The sequence below is a fragment of the Agelaius tricolor genome, unplaced genomic scaffold, assembly GCF_023055355.1.
Source record: "Agelaius tricolor isolate 1412-34295 unplaced genomic scaffold, bAgeTri1.0.p SCAF_2, whole genome shotgun sequence".
In the NCBI taxonomy this organism is placed as follows: Eukaryota; Metazoa; Chordata; class Aves; order Passeriformes; family Icteridae; genus Agelaius; species Agelaius tricolor.
Genome location: NW_027269262.1, coordinates 94,226,927 through 94,248,017, shown reverse-complemented (window position 1 = coordinate 94,248,017; position 21,091 = coordinate 94,226,927). Strand labels below are relative to the sequence as shown.

At 41.9% G+C, this 21,091-nt stretch overlaps 1 non-coding gene across 1 annotated transcript; it reads right to left on the bottom strand.

The window, feature by feature from the left end:
• Window positions 1-20,785: 20,785 nt before the first annotated feature.
• On the bottom strand, window positions 20,786-20,868 carry TRNAL-CAG (transfer RNA leucine (anticodon CAG)). The gene has a single exon. It is a non-coding gene; the product is annotated as a tRNA-Leu (tRNA).
• Between the last annotated feature and the right edge of the window lie 223 nt (window positions 20,869-21,091).

Genomic DNA, 21,091 nt, shown 5'->3' with positions numbered 1-21,091 from the left:
GACTTGCCTTTCTTTTCTGCATCAGCTTTAACCTGGTGCAGAGTCTAAGTCTTTAGACTTTGCTTAACAGCAGGAGGTTTATTCTCCATGGCTGAAGAATCATGAAGACCTGAGATTAGGACAAGCTTTTTTGATCATGAAAAGTCTTGGAGAATGGATAATTTTTCTCTCTGTGACTTTCCAAGAATTTTGGGAAGGCCAAAGTATCCTTTTCCCCCTTTCCTCCTTTGAAGTGATGGCCTTATTTATTCTCATGTATCTTGACAGGAAACAGGCACTAATGAGTTCAAGAACAAGGTAAAAAGTAATAGGTATATGCCTAAAAAGCCAAGTAAGCAGAATTTAGGTATTTATATTCAAGAATATTTTATAAGAGTCTTGCTTGAATTATCTATGAGCTTGAAATATCTTAGTACTGAGGTTTTGGTGTCTGCAGTTCATTGTTCACCTAATTCTGAGCTAATGAGAAGTGAAAGCACCACCCACATTAGATGAGAGCCAGAAGAAATGGTCTTGTGCTGATGAATTTGAGTTTTGTGAAGTATTTGAGCTTTCAAGGGGTGGCACAGAGGAACAGCAGTGCCTGCACAGTGATATCTCCTGTGACCAGCTGATAAAAGATGTAAACACCTTATTTTTCACAGATGTTGAACTTTTCAGAGGGAAGAAAAATCTTTTCCAGGCTCAGCTCTAGAGGCAGAGAGTTCAAAACAGCAAACTTTAGTCACAGACTGGAATGCTGGTTTTGTTTATCTTGGTTGCAAAAGACAAAAAAAAAATTTTTAAAAGTCAGTTCTGAGTGAAAGGTTTCTTTTCCCTCTTGCGGCATTAAAAAATCATAACCTAACTCAGCTAATACACACAGCAACCAAAATAGCTCTGTAAAATGAGTAAATAAAAAGGAGGGTTTCAAATGAGTCAGAGACATGAGTTCAGCAGTTTGGGAACAGATTATCCCAGTGCCCTGGTGCCAAGCCAGAAACCTTGGGAAGAGGTCTCTGCCTCTCTGCCCTGGGATTTGTTGGGGTGTCTGGCCCACACCAGTCTGCTGGCAACTCTTCCCTTTCTCATTTTCCATGCATTTTCCTGGGCACTGCCCAGGGACATCCATGCACAAGAGGTTGGAGGGTTTGTGTGATGGTTTGTGGCAGGAATTAATTGGAATTGTGCCTTCAGCAGGGAGCTGGGAGGACTTGGGAGCTGGCAGGTGCAGGTGGATAATGTGGGAGCTTGGCCTTGGGTGAGATCACCCCAAGATCCTGAGATCTTCAATAAAAACCATCCTGAGAAACTCAGCATTATTGACAATGAACATTTGCCAACATCCCAGAAAACCAAAAGAGTCCCAGGAAACCAAAAGTGTCCCAGGAAACCTCATGAGAAGCACGAGCAGGTTGAGGGAGGTGATTCTGCCCCTCTACTCTGCTCCTGTGAGACCTGCCTGGAGCACTGTGACAGCTCTGGGGTCCCCAGGACATGGATGTGGAGCTGCTGGAGTGAGTGCAGGGGATGCCACCAAGTTGATGTCAGGGCTGGAGCCCCTCTCAAAAACACAACACAAACAATATACCAGGATTCAGGGTTTTTTGTTTTGTTTTTGGTTTTTTTTTGTTTTTTTTTTTGTTTTTTTGTTTTTTTTTTTTTTGTTTGTTTGGTTTTTTTTGTTTTTTTTTTTGTTTTTTGTTTTTTGTTTTTTGCTTTTTTTCCAGTTAGGCTGTAGAAAATGGATAAAGATGTAGAAGAAATGAAAAAAATCACCAGTGCTACCACCTGGCTCTGCTGAATGGTGCAACAGGACAAGAGGCAATGGGAAGAAACTGGAATGAAGGAAGTTCCACCTGAATGAGAGGAAGAACTTTGCTGGGATGTGACCATGCAAGGGAACAGGCTGCCCAGAGGGGGTGTGGAGTCTCCTTCCCTGGGGATAGTCAAAATCTACAATCCTAAAGATTGTGGACACAATCCTGGGTTACCTGCTCTGGGGGATTCCCTGCCTGAGCAGTGAGGTTCACCTGGATGATCTTTGTGTCCCTTCCAAGCCCAACCATTCTGGCATTCTGGGATTCACATGCAGCTGAAGCATGGCACAATGGGCAGATCTAAGGCTCCTGGAGAATATTTTCCTTCCTGAGGTTTAACAGTGGTGCCCAGGGCTGACAGCAAACGCTTGGGATATTGTTCCTGCCAATTTGACAATCCCAAGTTATCACTTCCACATGTTTACTTCCTGGCTCTGCTGTGGAGCCAGACTGGGAGAGCTGGGAGTGTTCAGCCTGGAGAAAAGAAAGTTCCAGGGGGAGCTTAGAGCCCCTTCCAGTGCCTAAAGGGGCTCCAGGAGAGCTGGATAAGGGCTTGGGACAAGGGACTGGAGAGACAGGACAAGAGACAATGGCTTTAAGCTGAAAGTAAGAAGGGTTAGATGGGATATTGGGAAGGAATTCTTGGCTGTGAGGGTGGTGAGGCCCTGGCACAGGTTTCCCAGAGAAGCTGTGGCTGCCCCATCCCTGAAAGTGTTCAAGGCCAGGTTGGACAAGGCTTGGAGCAATCTGGGACAATGGAAGGTGTCCCTGCCCATGGAGGAGGTTGGAACAAGGTGATCTTGAAGGTCCCTTCCAACTCAAACTATTCCATGATTCTCTGAAAACATTCTGCAATTTCTACCCGCATTTCTTAGTTCTTTTAAGTAGACATTTAAGAAATGCTTGGTGTTTATCAGTCCATAATATAGAGGTGTATGAACACAAACACACAAACACAGAAAGAAATATTTCTGTAAGGGGAATAATCCCAAAACAAAATCTTCCCTACAGGAAGGAGCATCTCTTGGGTGAATAGCAGGGATTAATCTTTTCTATTGTTTCTCTCTCAATTTTCAGACCATAATTTTATCATTTGTTGGGCTGGCCTGGCAAAGCAAAGCTCTCAGTAAATGATATTGCCATTAACACAATTGCCATGTCACATCTCACTGCCATCCCTGTGATATCCAGGGTGTGCATTCCCAAGGGAATGCACAAACCTGGTGCAAGACCCCTGAGATGGGATGAGAGGTCGTGAGCCTCAGCAGAAGCGAGGAAGATGAGGGGAAACACCTTGTAAGACAGACAGTGATGGAGAAGAGATTCTGTGAATGGAAAATTTCAGGAAAAGCTTGGGCTAAAAACTGGGGTGGGAAGCAGTGACCACCTCTGAAGGGCAAGGGTATCCCATCACATTTTGGGCTGGCTTCAAAACAAAACCCAAGCTTTGCAGAGAAATCAGGAGTTGGCCTTTGAGACACTGACTTAATTTATGCAGCTGAAGCAGCACTTCTGGTTCCTTCCTTGCCTTTTTTCTGGGATTTACATGTTGGAAAGATAAAGAAAAATAAACTCTGTTTACAAATGAACCACAGGGCAGTTTTGACCATTAAAGGTGTGAAAAACTGGACTGTGATTCTGCACCACTGCAAAGCAGAGAATGTTGTAGTGAGAGCAGAATTTCCATGTTTACACAACCTGGGAGTTTATTGGGAATATCACAAACCAGTCTACTCTCCTTCACTCAGGCAAAGTGGTGCAACATGAAATCCATGAAGGCAGGAAAAGAATACCTGCAAGGACTGTCAGAGCTAAAGAAGAGTTTCTTTTAATAGAAAAGACTGGAAGAGCTTGGCTGGAGCTGGAAGCTGAGTAGGAGTGGGCCTGGTCTGCAGACTCTGCCTCCAGACAAGCAGCAGGAAGGAGGAAGAATTATTTTAGCTGCAGGATGAAGCTGGCACCAGGACAGAGAGCTAAAAACTCATCTCAAACGAATGTTGGCTGGAAAGTAAAATATTTCTAAGCATGAAAGGCAAAGAAGGTTTTGGAACAGCCTTCCAAACGCCCACCAGGTTTGGGATAGGTTTGAGATCCACGTGTGAGAAGGACTACGGAAAAATCATGGAGCTCAAGGAGCAGAAATCTCTATCGAGTCATACATCAGTTCTGAGAAACACATCCTGGCAAATAAAACTAAAAGAGGAGAGGTTTGGATTGGATATTAGGATGAAATTCCTCCCTGTGAGGGTGCTGAGGCCCTGGCACAGGTTGCCCAGAGAAGCTGTGGCTGCTCCATTCCTAGAAGTGCTCATGGCCAGGCTTGGAGCAGCCTGGTCTGGTGAAAGTTGTCCCTGTTCATGGCAGAGGGTTTGAACTGGATGATCTTGAAGTTTCCTTTCAATCCAAACTAATCAAGTATCTAATTCAAATCGTGCTGTAAATACCCTGGAGGAATCCTCAAGGATTTGGGAATTCTCTCTTGTATCATTCCTGCTCTCTGGTCTTGTTCCACAAGGACATGAATCCTTCCCCAGAGCTGCCTCCATTTCCATGTGTGGAAAATTAAGAATTTTCCATTGAAAAAATGTCCCGAAGATATGAAAATAAAAACAAGGTTTACTTCAAATATATGAACATTCACTCAAAGAGTGGTTGAGCATTGGAACAGATTCCCAAGGGAAGGAGTGGAGTCACCATCCCTGGAAGTGTTAAAAAAATGAGCAGATGTGACATTTGTGGGTATGGTTCAGTGAATATGGTGGTACTGGATGGAAGGCTGGACTTGATGATCTTGGAGGTCTTTTCCAACCTTCATGGTTCTATAATTTAGAGGCTACATTTTCCCCACTCACAACTTTAATTAATGTTTACAGGAGATAAATATCCCAACAGTGTTTCCACCTTATTTGATTAGGGATTTAATAATGCTGCTTTTTTTTTTTTTAATTTAATGTAATCTAAATTGCATTTACAATATTGAAGGATGCTATTAACTGTGGCAGCCATAAAAAACCTTTTATTTGTGTAAGGTCTGGGTAAACATTTTCGTGGTGCTCAGGAGCACTGCGGGTTTGTCTCTTTGGGGAACATCCAAATAAGTCTCAGCACAACCTCTAATGTCACCAGAAAACTTAAATTCTGTGAACTGAACAGTTTTAAAGTTTTCCAAGGAAGATATCAGTAAAAGTGGTTCTCGTTTAATTTCACTGCAGGCTAGAGGATGTCCCCAGGAACAAAATTCCAGTCTGGGGAAGCTGGAGATGGGTCATTCTTTGGTAAATTGGCTTTCCAACCATGGTGGTTATAGGAAGAAAAGAAGTCCTTTGCAAACACAAAATCTTGGAATTATTTAGGTTAGAAGTGACCTTAAAGATCACCTCATTCCATGCCCTTCCATTATCCCTGGTTACTGCAAGCCCAATCCAACCTGGGGCCGCCACAGCCTCTCTGGGCAACCTGTGCCAGGGCCTCAGCACCCTCACAGCCAAGAATTCCTTCCTAATATCTAATCTAAACCCACCCTTTGAGCTTCAAAACCATTGTCCCTTTTCCTGTCACTCCATCCCTCATCCCAAGTTCCTCTCCAGCCCTCCTGGAGCTCTGAAGCCTCCCTGGAACTTTCCCTTCTCCAGGCTGAACAGTCCCAAATCTCTCAGTGGATCTGCAAGGGTTTGGTTGGTTAAGACAACTCAAAAGCTGAAAAAGTAAAATCTGGATTATTAAAAGGAGGAAAAAGAGTCACTCTCCGTGTGATGAACCTGAGTAATTTGGTTGTCATTGTCTCCTGCGCAAAGATTCCATCCACCACTGTTACTCAAAAATGTGTTTGTGGGGAGATAAAAATTTACATTCCTGTATCTATTTGTTATTTACTGAGGGGAAAAAAATCCCAGTTATGGATGGGGTTTTTTCACTGCCCGGCGTTTGGTGCTCATCATCATGAAATAGGGGAAGGAGGAAGGCAAAGGGAGGCTTTGCCTGCTCTATTTCAGGTTTTCACTTGGGGCTGGATGAATAAGTAAATAAAATATCGAGTGTGAGGAGCCTTTTGTTCTCATACAGCCTGCAGGAAGTCACACAATATTCCCTACTTGCAAACAAGGAGTAACAACTTGATTAAACTCCCTAAAAAATCGTGTTTGCTTTTGCACACTACCGAGGAAAAGGGATCTTAGCTATGACTCCAAACAAACTGTAAGAAATAATAACTTTTCAGTGACAGAAAAGGCCTTTTTACATCCAGGTTTTCATGCAAAGAATTTGTTTTTGTCAGAAGACTTCAAGTTTTAATTAAAACCAGGAAAGCCTTAGAATTGGATATGAAAGATTTTGAAGATAAAGAATTTTCATGCTTTAAAGGTGAGCAGTTTTTATTTTTTAGCAGATTTATCAAAAAAACCATTTTGTTTTTCCAACATCTGAAGATATTCTGGGTGAAAAATGTAAAGTGTTGTGGAAGGAGGGTTTTTTGATGGAAAGCCAGGAATCATATTTAAGAAATACTAAAGAAGGATTGAGTTCTTTCCAAATAAGAATAATTCAGCTTTTATTTTTTTCCCCCTTTTAATTCTGAATCCTTTTGACATGAGGAAACCTACAGAAGTATAAACTGGATTTACATATTCCTTCTTTTGTGTGTTTTCAAAAATGAAATCTGGCTGACAAGCATTAAAAGTGACAAATTAGTAAAGAAAATAAACCAATGTTCTTTCCACCCTCTATAAATAAATCCCTGGGATATGGAACAGAAATCTGTGAAATCATTTGCTGTAAATGTAAGTTCAGGGCAGTGAACATAAAGGAAAATTTAGATATCATCCAGCATATGCGCAAAGAGAGATCTCCATGGTAAAATATCCATGCTAAGCAAAACCAGCCTGAACTGGAATTCACCTTTAGTGTGGTGACAGCCCAACAAATGTTAAAATGCAGCAGAAACAGAAACAAAATTAATCCCCAGGACAAAAGATTTTCCCAAATCCTCTTCTCTTACAGATTAAAATATTAATTATGTCATGAGAAGCATGACAGCAATGATTAATGTTTCGATAAGGAATGTGCTCTGACAGCCAAATCATGATCCCCCATCCCTGGAAGTGTCCAAGGCGAGTTTGGATGAAGCTTGGATCACCCTGGAAGATGTCCCTGCCTGTGGCAGAGGCATGGAACAAGGTGATCTTGCAGGTCCCTTCCAACCCAAACCATTCTATGATTTTCCCATGTATCAATTGCTAATTCCACCAAATTTATGGAAGGGAGTTGAGTTCAGAGCTCCATGCTTTTCCAGGAGCACCACGATGCACAAAACCCAAGAGTTGGCTCTTCCATGTGTGGTACAAGTGAGGACCTCCATTGAAACACTGGTGCTGCTACCCAGGGAACTGTTCATCCCACTGGAGTGGGGAATTTGGGGAGAATTTCTGCATGGAAAGGGTGGTCAAGCACTGGAAGGGGCTGCCCAGGGGGGTGCTTGAGTCCCCATCCCTGGAGGTGTCCAAGGAATGTCTGGATGTGGCACTCAGAGCTCTGGGCTGGTGACAAGGATTGGTCACATTGCACTTGATGATCTCGGAGGTCTTTCCCAGCCTCAGTTGTTCTGGGATTCTCTGGATTGGGCTCATGATGGTCACAGAATCAAAGTTTCCTGGAGCCAGCTCCAAGAAAAACTCATGGATTTGATTGAGACAGAGCCCACAGGACAAGCAAGACCATGTGGAAAACAGCCTGTCATGTTTTTGTATGAAAATAGCAAACTAAGTAAAAATTTTATTTCTTTACATTATCAGTAGAAAAGAAAAAGTTGTGAAGAAAAATATACTAAAAATTTATTTTATTCTTACCACTTTTCTTTTAGTTACTATTAATACAATTTTCTTTATACCTTTTTAAAATTTTAAACCTACTTTACCTTTCTCCTAATCCTATCTCACAACAAGAAGTAAATACATAAGTAATTAACCAGCACTGAAGCCCACCACACTGATCACCAAATTAATTTAAAAAATCTCAAAATTAAAAAAAATCTTAAATTAACAAACCAAAACCACTACACAGCCAAAGGTTTTATTTTTCTCACTAAACTTTTTGGTGCTGACACTTTTTCTAGATGAAATATAAAACTTTGAGGGACTTGGTAGAAGGCTGAAAAATGTCAAGTGATGGTTTGGGATTGGAGTGAAGGGGAAGGAGGGGATATTTGGGTTGTTCATTAAAAAAAGACAAATCCCCTGAAAGGAGACATTTCTCATGGAAATATCACTCCTTTGAAACCAGACAAAAAAAGCTTTTTTGTCTGGGACAGAGATTGAGATCAGTCTGAAAGTGGGATTGAACTGTGAATCCAAGACCTGCCTGAGCCACTGGAGGTTCACTGACTCACCTGGCACCCAGGAGAAATCCCATAATTTCTGGATAGGGCTCTGAGCAGCCTGATTTAGTGGAATTGGATGATTTTTAAGGTCCTTTCCAACCCTTCTATAATTCTAGAATTCCCCATTTCTACATTATGTTTATCACATGAGTCTCTGGTTGAGAGGAGCTGCATTTTCTCTCTTTCCCATGTGTCCAGAGTGGAGTTTACCCGACTTTGATGGCAAAAACACACAAAATAAAGGGCATTATCCTCTTTTTTCTTCTTATCCCAGGAAAGACCCATTTTCCAGATGGTTACAATATCATTCCAGAATTTTCTCCATACCCCACTAAGCTCTGAAAATGCAAAGGATCTTCAGGAAAGCTGCCCTGGTGCACCTGTGTGGGATGAAAAGGCAGAGGAAAAAGGTATTTAAAAATTACAGCAGAAGTTCTGGGGGATGGGAGGCCTTGAAAGGACAAGAATGGATTCCTCTTCTCAGTCCTAATTAGGATTTGAGAAATCTCTGTGGGTTAATGAAGAGCAGACGTGTTGAAATGTCACTTATGTACATGGCAATTTAAGAGCCTCCCTTTCTGGAGAGAGTCATTATGGGATATTAATGGCCAGTGTCTCAAAATCACAACGGAAAATGAATCCTTGCCTTGAAACTGAAGAGGGAGGAGGAGTTTTCTGGATGCATTAAAAATGTGTTTAATACCTAACAGGACAAAAAGAAAAAAATTAAGGAAGAAACAGCTGGAAGAAAGCAAATAATTGACAATAAGCACAGTCAACCCAGGAATCACCAGAGCACCTGCTTGACCAGGAAAATACTTTTCTCTAATGCATTTTTTCTAATAACATTTGGCCCTTTTCTTTTCAAAGATCAGTTAATTGAACTTAAACCTAAATTTAGTTCGTTTTCACCCTTTGATTGCCTCCTTCCATGTCCTGAAAATGCAGCTTTGTTTTCTGCAAGGGCTCCCTTCCAGGTGCTGTGTTCAATACTCTGAAATGCTCTGGGCTAATCAGAATCACTGGTTTGGGTCGTGTTTTCAGTTTGATCTGGGTTATTTTATCTGTTCCTTAGACAGCAAAAAACCTTTCCTGTGAGGGTGGTGAGGCCCTGGCACAGGTTGTCCAGAGAACTTCCATCCCTGGAAGTGTCCAAGGCCAGCTTGGAAGGGACATGGATCAACATGGGACAGTGGAAGGTGTCCCTGCCCATAGCAGGGGGGTGGAGTTTGATGATCTTTAAGGTCCATTTCAACCCAAGGTTTTTTGTGATTCTACAATATCTGGAAAATTAGAGGCAAGTAGAGGCAACTAAAACAAATTGTCAAGTTGCCAAACAACAATCATTTTGTGTTTCTCATTTTCTTAAAATCTGGCAGCTGGGGAAGCAACATTCCCTCTATATCGTCCTCAAAGATTTAAGAATAAACTCTTTTGTGGTTTAGGGTTCTTTTTTTAATAAAGAGTGAAAAAAAAAATCATTCAGGGACTGTAATTCCTTGTACACTGAGTTGATTCCAAAGAACAATTTAACATGAACTCCTCAGTTTGGATGCTCCTCTGTTCGTATCCTTCTGTTCCACTTTGGACTCTGCTGGGGGATATCTGTGCGAACATTTCTTGCACCATGGCAATTTCCTGCTCTGGGAATTCCTTGAAATGACTTAGAATGGTGTAATATTGCTAAGCCCATTGCTCTCATCCCATAAAACAGGAGACACCTGCAAGCAGGTGGAATTCCCTGTTTACTGTAGTGTTTATTAGCTGGCACCATTCATATGGTGTCTATATTTAATTCAGCCCATTCTGCTTTGATTCATTGGCATAAAATAAAGATCATAAAGCATCAAGGCTCTAAGAGAAATAGAGAACTTCATTTTCTGCAAAAAGTCACCCTCATGTGTGGATTTTTGGGTGCACCGGGTACTGTGAAAGCATCAAAATGATGTAGAGTTGGTAAACCAAGATATTTTGGGGTGCAACAGTTATCATGGTCATGTTTGAAGAAGCTGAGCAGGCAGCCAAAAGTGTCACTCAGTGACAGCACCCCAGCAGGGCCTATGACACACAAAGAAGGGGAAACAGAATTGGGATCACTAAAAATAGAGCTCTCCTGCCATAAATGCCAGATTTATTTCCTTTGTAGGAAGGACAGAGCAAGGCTCTGAAGGTGCCATCCCTCTTGATCTTCTGCGCAAAGCAACTGGGGGATATTTTTGCTTGGTTTGATGTTTGCTTTGAGTAAAAATAAACCGGAATAGGAACATTGCTGCTTGTTTTGACGTTAGGTATGGTTAGAGAGATACAGAAAGATGAGAGCACAAGAAACAGCTCCTTCTTTGGGCATCTTAAATCCTGTTATCTCTTGTGGGAATTGTTCTTGGAAATGGTCTTTGGTTGAAAAAATAAAGTGGTTTGGCTTCAAAAAAAAGCCCGCATTGAGGCCAATTTCCACAGAACATGGTAGATGAGGCCAAGGCACAGGTAGCCCAGAGAAGTTGTGGATGTCCCATCCCTGGAAGTGTCCAAGGTCAAGGTGGATGGGGTTTGGAGCAACCTGAATGTTGGAGAAAGTGCCGAAAGATGTCCCAGCCCACAGCAGGGTGTTGCAACGCAATGATCTTTAAGGTCCCTTCCAACATGAATAAATTCTCTGTTCTTAGCACTTCTCAAGGCTCTTTTTCAATTCTCACAGCCCTGACACAAGCTCTGACTTTTGCTTTTTTGCTGAGTTTTTTTGACCATGGGATACTGAGGATTCAGGGGAGGCTTCTCCAAGCCAGCAGATTCTCCAAGAGGCAGATTCCCAAAATAAAGAGACACAGCTCAGTCACCTCCAGGCTGTTGGGCTCAACTGGTCTTGGAGAGTTTGAAGTCCCCTGCCCAGGCAGATGCTGCTTTTTAAAGATTTCCATTTGGAGATTTAAAATGTGTGAGAAGCTGAGAAGAAAAAATCAGTGTTTAGAACCAGAAATCAGCAAAAATAGTGTTTAGAACTTTCAAAAATCTTAGTGTGGGAAGAAGAGAAAAAGGAGGAGAGGAAGAGAGAGGGAGGGAGGGAGGGAAGGAAGGGAGGAAGGGAGGAAGGGAGGAAGGGAGGAAGGAAGGAAGGAAGGAAGGAAGGAAGGAAGGAAGGAAGGAAGGAAGGAAGGAAGGAAGGAAGGAAGGAAGGAAGGAAGGAAGGAAGGAAGGAAGGAAGGAAGGAAGGAAGGAAGGAAGGAAGGTGGGTGGATGAAATCTAAGTCTGCCTCTGAAATACATCAGGAACCAAAGCAATTTCTCCAGTGAATCATTATTTTTGTGTGAGATCAAAGGGCAGATTTCACCTCCTGGTGTCTCGCAGGGGCAGGAGCATGGAACAGCTGAGCCCCTACTGCAACACAAAAGAAACTAAAATAAGAAAAAAGCAAAGCTCACAAAATCTACCAATTAAGAGTGAACACAAATGTACCAAGTTATTCAAATGGTGGGGATCCATGGGGATATTTATATAAATAAACTCACCAACACTTTTTTTCTTGAGCAAACAGGTTTAATGGAAGGTGGCCCTGGGGCTGTAATGAGAAGATTTTTCAGGTTCCTTCCTATTTAAACTGTTCCATGAACTTTCAGGATGTCTATCACCACTATCCCTGAAAGTTTTTCCATCTATTCCTCAGTCTTCCCCACTCCCTAATTCTAAGCATTATTACTGGGATACAAAAATTGGGTTCTTATCCTGCCACTTATTAAAAGCCTTAAGCAGTTCCTGTTTTGCCCCCTGGCTCACAGTTAGAAACAACAGATTTGATACATCTGGTTTAAATAGGAATAAACAGAAATTACTCATTCTGATAATATCTTAGAGGATGAGATTCCAGCTGAGCATGGAACTGGTGACAAGATGTCCAGAAGGGTTTGGAGAGGCCCTGCAGTGCCAAGGTGATGGTTCCCTGTAGTCAGAGAGACTTTTGAAGTGGAATTTCCCAAATTTTGAATTAAAGTGAGCACAAAAAAGTCCTCATTGAGTTGTCTTCGTTTCTCTAAAGGTTTGCATTGCTGAACTCCAGCTTGATGAATGTGTTGTTTAAAGAAAGGTCTTTGGATCTGCTGGAGAAAATGAGAAAAAAATCAAATTGGATTTGAAAACAAAGATGTTCTTTGATCATTGTCTTATAAATCAGATCAATTTCTCCCATCATTAACTTCCAGTATTTTCTGTATTGCAACAAAACTGAATTTTTGGGATCCCTAGGAAAAAGCCTCATCTCTTCCATATTTCATGAGGCTTTCTCACACATTTGCTGTGAGTTTCCTCATTTCTGCTTATTCTTAACTTCCCCACCTGGCCAGGTCCCCCCTGTTTTATCTCTGTCTCCAATGCACAGTTGGAAGTGGAAAGTTCCCTTGTCAGAGAGTACAGCAGAAAATTACTCAAACAAATTGCTTTTCTCCCAACTTCTCTGCCCAAAACTTCCTAAGAAACATAAACACTGTGGAAAAAAAGGAACACAAGAATTGCACTTTCACACCAGGGAATCATAACCTTTTTTAACATAACTCCAACTATTTTTCAAGTACCATTTTTGCTGTTGTTTTTGTGGTGTTGCTGCAGTAGATTTTGGGTTCTAGACACATAAAAATGAGCATAACTTTTAAACACAAAATAAGCATAACTTTTTAATAACTATTCATTTACTGGTTTATATTTTGACTGATTCACTGTCAAGCAGAGTTTTGGGTCATTCCTCTTCTCCACTGATGGGTTTCTTCCATGTTTTTGCAGAATACTTCATGCTTGACATACCACAGGTTGGTCAACGCTGATTGTCCAAACATCCAGACTTTCGAACTATCTATTATTACATCCATAACCTGTGCATTACCCTCAGTATAAGTTATGTTCCTACAAGGACTTCCAAAAAGAGACCAGAGACTTGTCTTTATCTCAGGATAAAGATTTCCTATCAAAGCAAATATGGTTTTAGTCGTGCATTGCATAGAACAGCATTAGTGGGCAGAGATTTTCTCTTCTAACCTTTGCCTGGCAGCATGTAAAATAATATTTGTTTTCCTTATTTGAAGAGGAAAATGAACTTGCTCACCTTTCTGTGAGTTAATAAAGAGAGTAAAACAATGGCACCATGAGTATCTGAGTTAATGAAGTTTATTTCCCTTCAGACTTGTGTCTTGCTGATTTTGAATCTTGTGGAAATATAACCCTTGAGAACCTTTGAGATCTCTGCTCTTTTGCCAGAGGGTTTTTGATTCAGATGAATTAAAAAACTGCAAGGAAAACATACAGAAAAGGCAACAGCCACACACACAGGACAGCCAGGTCATCACATCTAAATCCAGCTCAAAAATACTTTGGGATAGATCAGACCCTCAGGAATGGGCTGGAAGAGCATCCCTGCGGCAGAAAACAACCTCCTGTTCTGCCTGTCTGTCTCCCACCAGGATCTCTGGGCTGTGGTTTGCAGTCCTTGAGAGGGGAATGTGGGAATATGAGACTGGAAGGATTTGGGTCCAGATCCAACCACTTCTGTCTTGATGTCCTCACCCATGTGCCAGCTGGAGACCCGCCAGTACAGACAGCAATGACTTCAGAATTCACAGGATCACCAAATCATGGAATGTCCTGAGTTGGAAGGGGCCCACAATGAATATTGACTCCAGCTTTTGGTCCTGCACAGGACAACTCCAAGAGTCACCACGTTCCTGAGGACATTGTCCAAGATTTACGTGGGGCTGTCCGAGATCTTCATAAAAAGGGCCTCTCCACTGGGTCATTCCACCCTTTTAAATTCAGTTCTTCCAGCCCTTGGTGTCAACAATCCATCCAAATGATTCTGGTTTAGAATGTTTAACATTTGAGCTGTGGTAGGATCCAGACCCAGAGCAAAATCCCACAGCAGTTCAGGACTGAAGGAACAGATTGTTCCTGCTCAGAGAAGTTTGCAAACAGCGTGAAGAGACTCAGACAAGCAGAGACTCCAAACCCAGGGATCTCAGCACACCATCAATTCCAGCTTCCCACAGGCATTGCCCACAATGACCATTAAGTTCCCTCACTGAAATTCAAAGAACTGGATGTGTGGTCCAAACCAATTCCCAAGATTAGCTGCTCCATCAGCTTCCTGAGGAACTCCCTGTCCTGAGTTCCATTTCTGTCCTTGAAGACAGGGATGGAATCTGCCTCCTTCTGCTCCTGGGAACTTCCAAGGTCCCCATGGCCTTTCAAAGATAAGTGAGAGTGACTTTGCAATGACATCAGATCCCATGGATCCATCCTGTCCTCATCCATGCATTCCATAAGTCTGTTTTGTCTTGGTGTTCCCTGACTGGATCCTCCTTCCCTGAGGCTAAATCTTCCTTGCTCTGGTCCAGGAAACTGAGATTTCTGAAGGCTGATTTTACCAGCAAAGACTTAAATGAGGAGTACTTGGGCAATTTCCATGTTCTTTGCCACCAGAATTCCCACCCTGCTGAGCAGCAGCCCCACATTTTTCTCACTCTTCCTTTTGCTGCTGATATTCCTGCAGAAAACTTGCTGCCCTCCATGTCCCTCACCAGATTTAATTCCAGATGGGCTTTGATTCCCCCCTCCAGTTGTATCCATCAACTCCCTTTTATTGATTTTTTTTTTTCTGCAGATGGAATTACATGGAGATCTACAACACAGGGAGCACAATCCCAGCTCCAGAGCCCATATTTGTTGGTCCATCTCACCAGGATTTTTGCAGCTTTGCCAGCTTTCACCACATATGGAGTCTTTTTTCCATGGGAAAACATGGAAGTGTTTTGTCCAAATAAAGGCAGGGAAATGTCACTGCATGGGGTTTGGAGGCAGACTTGGTTTTGATGCATCCCACAAAACAGTCACAGAAAAAAGGGAAAGACACACGGTAAGGGCTGGAATTGATTTTTTTACTATGGGATGGAATGCCAGGAGTGGTTTCTTCTGTGTGAATGTTCATGTAAAAACCTGCTGGGGTTTCTGCCAGCTCATATGGAAGAAGAAAGATGCCTGTGCCACTCTACATCCCAAAATTGGGAGTCTCAGGAAGAGGAAAGGTTGGGAAGTTGAAAGGGCAGAATATTTCCTTTGGTTTTCTTTTCAAATGTCTTGTTAAAAAGAAGCTCTGATTCTTATTTTTTTTCTTTTTTCATGGGGAGAGATTTCTGTAGCAGGACTGCAAGGCTCAGTCAGAGACTTGGGCTCTTTGTGGGGCTTCTCAGAGTCCACCTGATGGGTTATTCCTGGAAATCACATTCCCTTCAGCAGTGACATCACTGACAGGAGAGTGCCTTCCTCTTTTCTCTGTAATAATCTTCATTTCAGAATCAGTGACCTTTACTCTTTCCAAAATTCAGCTCCCCAACACCATGAGGAGGCAAAAGGGTTTTTCCTTTGCCTCTCCCATTTCCACAGGTTGTAAATGTTCTGTTTTCTCTAGATATCATTGCCCAGTATAACTTTTGTCAAGGACCATTAACACCTCAAGTTTTGGAAACCACTGAATTTAAGATTTTTGAATGCTGATTTTATGTTACTCATATTTTTTTTTTTTTCAGTTCTTATATTTCTCCTGGTTATCTCCAGTTTTTCATCGGATCCTGGAGACAGGAAGCTGTTCCCAGAACACCCAGGATGCCAACTCCTCTGTTTTAAAGTATCCAGACCATGGATAACAGGCTTGAAAGCCATAATAACATCAATGATACAAGGTACATATATAAAATTCCACTGCACACATCCAGGCACTTTCAACTCGGAGAGATTTCCCAGAGGAGAACTCAGTTTCTCCTGCTCTGATTTATTCTGATGCGTTATTCCTTTCCATCTCCATTCATCAAGGCCTGAATGGGATAACAGCCTTAATAGATGCTAATTAGCAATATAAACCATCCACTATGCAGTAATAGCAAACTCAGACTGAAAAAAGCCCTGTCAAAATAATGGTTGGGCTCGATGATTGAAAGGGGGAAAATGCAGTTGGATTCTTAATACTGGAGTGCAACTGAGAAAGAAAAGAGAAATTACTGCTTTTCCCATGTAGATTATAAGCAATTAAGAAAGTCATGGAATAAACCCTGCGACTGGAACCCCTTTGACTTTCCTGTGTCAGCTCCTCCCTGTGCATCAGGGTGCTGCAGGAGCTGAAACACAATTTTTGTGTGTTTATTATCAGCTCTGGTTTGATTTTGTGCTCAAGCAGGGAAGAACAGCCCCAACTAGCACAGATTTCCTGCTGGAAAGAGGAGACACATTCTGGATTCAGCTCAGAGCCTTCCTTTCAGTGGGTGCAGATGTTTTGCTTTCGATTGGAGGATTGGTATGTGCTAATTGGGCAAAGAACAGTAATTAGTCAGGGTGTGTGGGAGGTGATTTGTCTGGATACCACCACAGAGCCTCCCATAAGGCCCCAAGGCTGGAACAGCCCTTGGGAACTCCCTGTAATTGCCTGGACAATTGGTTCACTGTAAACACATGAAATTTGGGGTGTCTTCCTCCCTCTCCCCAAATCCTTTCTGCTCAAACATGGAACCGTTACAGTCCATTTGGAAAACAGGCAATTTCCAGGAAAAAAGGAGGATCACTTCTGGCCATGCTAAAAGATTACATCACATCATAGGATGGGATTGCAACAGAAATTATTTCATCCACACATTGCCTGGGTTGTGCAGAGAAAACCATTCCATCACACATGAGCTTTACTAGATTTTTAATATATTTTATCTATTATTATATTATTATATTTATTCATTTGTTTTATGTATTCTATATATTATTATAATATGATTATTGTTATCATTATCATTATTATTATATATTTTATATTTTATTATAACCCAGTCGAAACCCATAGAAATCAATTGGTTGGATGTTCATTGGTCCCAGCTAATGCAGTTCTTATAAGGTATTGGGGCTCCTGTTGGATATGGATTTCTTTGCCTCTGATATTAATTAAGTTCTCATTCTCCTTTCTTTTATCTCTCTTTTCCCAGACCAGGTGTTTCAGACCATGCCAGAGGTGATGGTTGAAGTTAATGGTCATTAATGGTCTTTATCTTTTTTGTATTTTCTGAGCTACTCCCAATCTGCTGAGATGTTCAGACCTTATCAGACCTTGCCTGGTAAAACAATCTTTTGCAAGGAAGCTTCAGTTCCCTTCCCACATAACAAAGGTGAACAAAAACCCCTGACTAAAGTTTTATAAAAAAATTTGAACTTGGTATCATTTCCAACAGTAGGACCCGAAGGAATGGTCTGAAGTTGTGCCAGGGGAGGTTTAGGTTGGAAATTAGGAGGAGCTTTTCACTCAGAGCTGTTTGGACACTGGATCAGCTCCACTGACAATCCCCAGGGAATTGTCACAGCCCCAAGGATGCTCAAGAAGGTTCTCAGGCACAGGTGGGATTGTTGGGATGTCCGGGACCAGAAGCTGGGCTCGATGATCCTTGTGGATTCCTCCCAGCTCATTCACCTCAGGAAAGACATTCTGAAATATTAGAATGACATTCTAAAGTATTCTAAAGTAAAGACATTCTCCAGCAGCAATCCGCAGTAGCAATCCAATGCCCAATGTTTTAAAGATGAACACATTCTTGCCACATTCTGCTGGGTCATTTTAAAGGAGAAAACCAGGCCATTAACTGAACTTCACTTGTCACCAGCCTGTCCTGAAGTCCCCTGGCCAAGAGCACATAGATCCCTGCTCCAGAATATTTGGATGCCAATCAAAATGTTGGCCATGTTGCAGGGATCAGCTGCTGAGATTATTCTGACTTCAGGAAAACCACAAAATTCCTGTGAATTTGAATGTTAAAGCTCATCAGAGAAGGAGCAACTTTTTCCAAGTTGGTGTCCACTTAAAAGTTGTTGGAACAAGCAAGTTCCATGTTCCTGTCTCTCTGTTTATCCACCCACCTGCCTATTTATGCAGCTAATTTTCCTCAAGAGCTTCAGAGTTCCTATGGGTTGCATCATTTTGGGGGGAGGATCTTACACCTCATGGGATCAGAATAAAAAGTCTCTCCCACCATCCGGCTTCTGCAAGAGAGATTTGGGGAGTAGGATAATAATTTCCTATAAAATTCTGTGTGAAAAGCACTGGTTCCCTATATATATATGTGTGAATACATATTTATGTGTATAAATAAATATATGTATGTGCATCTGTGTATATATGAACATACACACACATGTATATATAAATATATATGAAGTCTGGAAGGCACTGGAGAAATTTTTGGGCACATGTCTTTTTCCTGCAGTGAATGTTTTCCTGGAGAATTCAACCAATTTTCTTCTCTACCATCAAATTTCAGTGTTTCTCTTACATGGTCCTGTTTCTAAGGCGTCTCTAAATTGGACTTGGTGTGTCTAGAGGAGATTTTGGTGTCTTCCTGCCTTTCCAAGAACCCAGAAATCAGAGTAAATTCCAACCAAATGTCTTTTATTACATAATCCTGTTTATTAAAAATTAGTCTACAGATGGTGTTTCTTTTCAAGTCCACCACTGAAAGCTAGAATTATTTTTTTGATTGTTTCTATTTAAAAACAACAATAACAACAAAAGATGATGAATTATCACCATTTATTCTGTAAAACCCCTGACATTTTTGGAAAGATTAAGTTTTTAACACAAATGTTACATAACAGGAATGCCTACAGAAGAATGCATTAAATTCCAAGCAGTTCAGGCTGTATTTTCTTTCATTTCCCACTGCTCCTAATAACATTATTTGTTCCTCTCTGACCCAATCTTTCTCATTCTTTGTTGGTTTTACATTCTGCAAATGCCTGTGGACAGTTCTGCTCCCCTTAGTCAGGTATTAGACAAACTGCACACATTGTTTCCTTTTAATCTCATCTCCCTCCTGACTTCTGAAACACTCAGAGTTGTTCTCCACCATCCTCAGCAGTTTGCCAACACTTACTTGATATTTTGATGTGCTGAACCAGCACCATTCCACAGTGGGAGTCAGCTGATCCCAAAACACTCAATCCTTTCTGTTCAGCAGCAGTTTTGGGGGAAGCATCTCACTGCTGATCGCACCAGAACATCTGATTTTGAGAAAACTGTTGCACTAGGATATTCTAATTAGAGACAAGGCTTGGTGTCTTCTCCCACACAATTAATGACAGGACAAGGGGAGACGGCCTCAAGTTGCACAAGGGGAGGTTCAGGTTGGATATCAGGAAAAAAATATTCACTGGAGGAGTGGTCAAGCGTCAAAATAGGCTGCCCAGGGCAGTGGTGAAGTTGCCAACTCTGACCATCACAAAAACCTTCTAAGGTTTGATGTTCTCTGTTGGACTTGGGCTCTTGCAGCTGCCAAGCCTTTCCTTCCACAATGTCTGTCTCAAAGTAAGAGTTTATTTTTTTGACTTAAAACTTGAAATTCATCACTACCCTGACATCAGCTCTGCACCTTTTTTTCTCCTTCCCCATAGCAGAAAAGCATATCATATTTAAAGGAAGGTGCACACCTGAATCTGCAGAAAGTGCTGCTGCGTTGCTCTTATTAAGAAAGTGAAGATGGGATGATTCATTTGGTCCAATTTTTTTGCCTTTCAAGGCAAACCAGTTTTCCTGCTCTTTTAATGCATCTTTATTTGCTGGACTCCCCTGTCTGCCTGGGAGGCACACAAGGATCTCAAGGATTTGCTACTGGTTTTGAAAATGAATGATGGAAGAAATCCAGGGTGTGGAGTTTGATTGCAATGGAGATAAGCTATGACCAAAAAAATTCTTGTGGAAGAGGAGTGGAGCAGTTATTGCTGAGAGTCCCTGCTCTGACAGATGAGGATATTTCTATTACCAGCAGTACTCAAACACTGCAGGGCTGGATAAAACACTCAATAAAAGACATCATCTCAAGGAATTTGCAGTATAAATGTTATGAAGCCTCACATGCATTAGGGAAAAAATGGTGCAGTAAAAAGATTGTTCTGGGTTTAACTGCTGCAGCTGCTGCTTTTTATTTTTCTTTTCCTTGTTGTCTTGTTTAGGTTTGAAGAGGATTTCTGAGTTTAAGAACCACAGAATTGATAGGTTTGGCAAAGACCTCCAAGATCATCACATCCAGTCTTTGACTGAATGCCACCATGGCCATTGAATCATGGCACAACGTGCCACATCTATTCATTTTTTGAACTTAGCCCACTGATCCAGCCTGTCCAGGACCCTCTGTAGAGCCTTCCAAGCAGATGGATTTCAATCCCAACAGTGGCATGGTGCCCCTGGGCTCACCCAGAGAGCCTGGGTTTATCCCCTTCCCCTTCAAACTTCATTTAAAGCCCTCTATCAGCCCCAAAACTCATGGATCAGAACTCTTTTCCTCCCTGAGACAATTGAGACCCACTTTTCATCAGCAGGCCCAGTGCCTGTAAAACACCAGAAAAGCCAAAATTCCACCTGAGCCAGGTGGATCCTATGGAAAAATAAAACCCCACCTACACCAGGTGTTGATTAGTGAGAGGGACAGTCTTTATAAACATGAACAACATGAGCAACCAATGCTGGGTGCTAATCCCTGGGACAAAACCAGGGAGATTTCCAGGACTGTCTCTTGCATAGAGAGGCAGCAGAATTCCCTCCAGGATGGCTCTGCCCAGCAAAGGAGTTGTCAGGAGTGGGATTCGAACCCACGCCTCCAGGGGAGACTGCGACCTGAACGCAGCGCCTTAGACCGCTCGGCCATCCTGACCCATGGAACCTGTCCCCCTGCATCCTGAAATTCCTGGGAAATTGTTTTCCATTGAGTTTGTCCTTTTAGTGTGTGGAGCATTTCTTTGGGCATCCAAGATTTTCCTTTAGGAAGCAAAGAACAGCTGGAACTCTTCAACTGACAGGAGAGTGCAGCCAGGTAGGGGTTGGTTTCTTCTCCCATGTAAAAAAGAGATAGGAGAAAAAGAAATGGCCTAAAATTG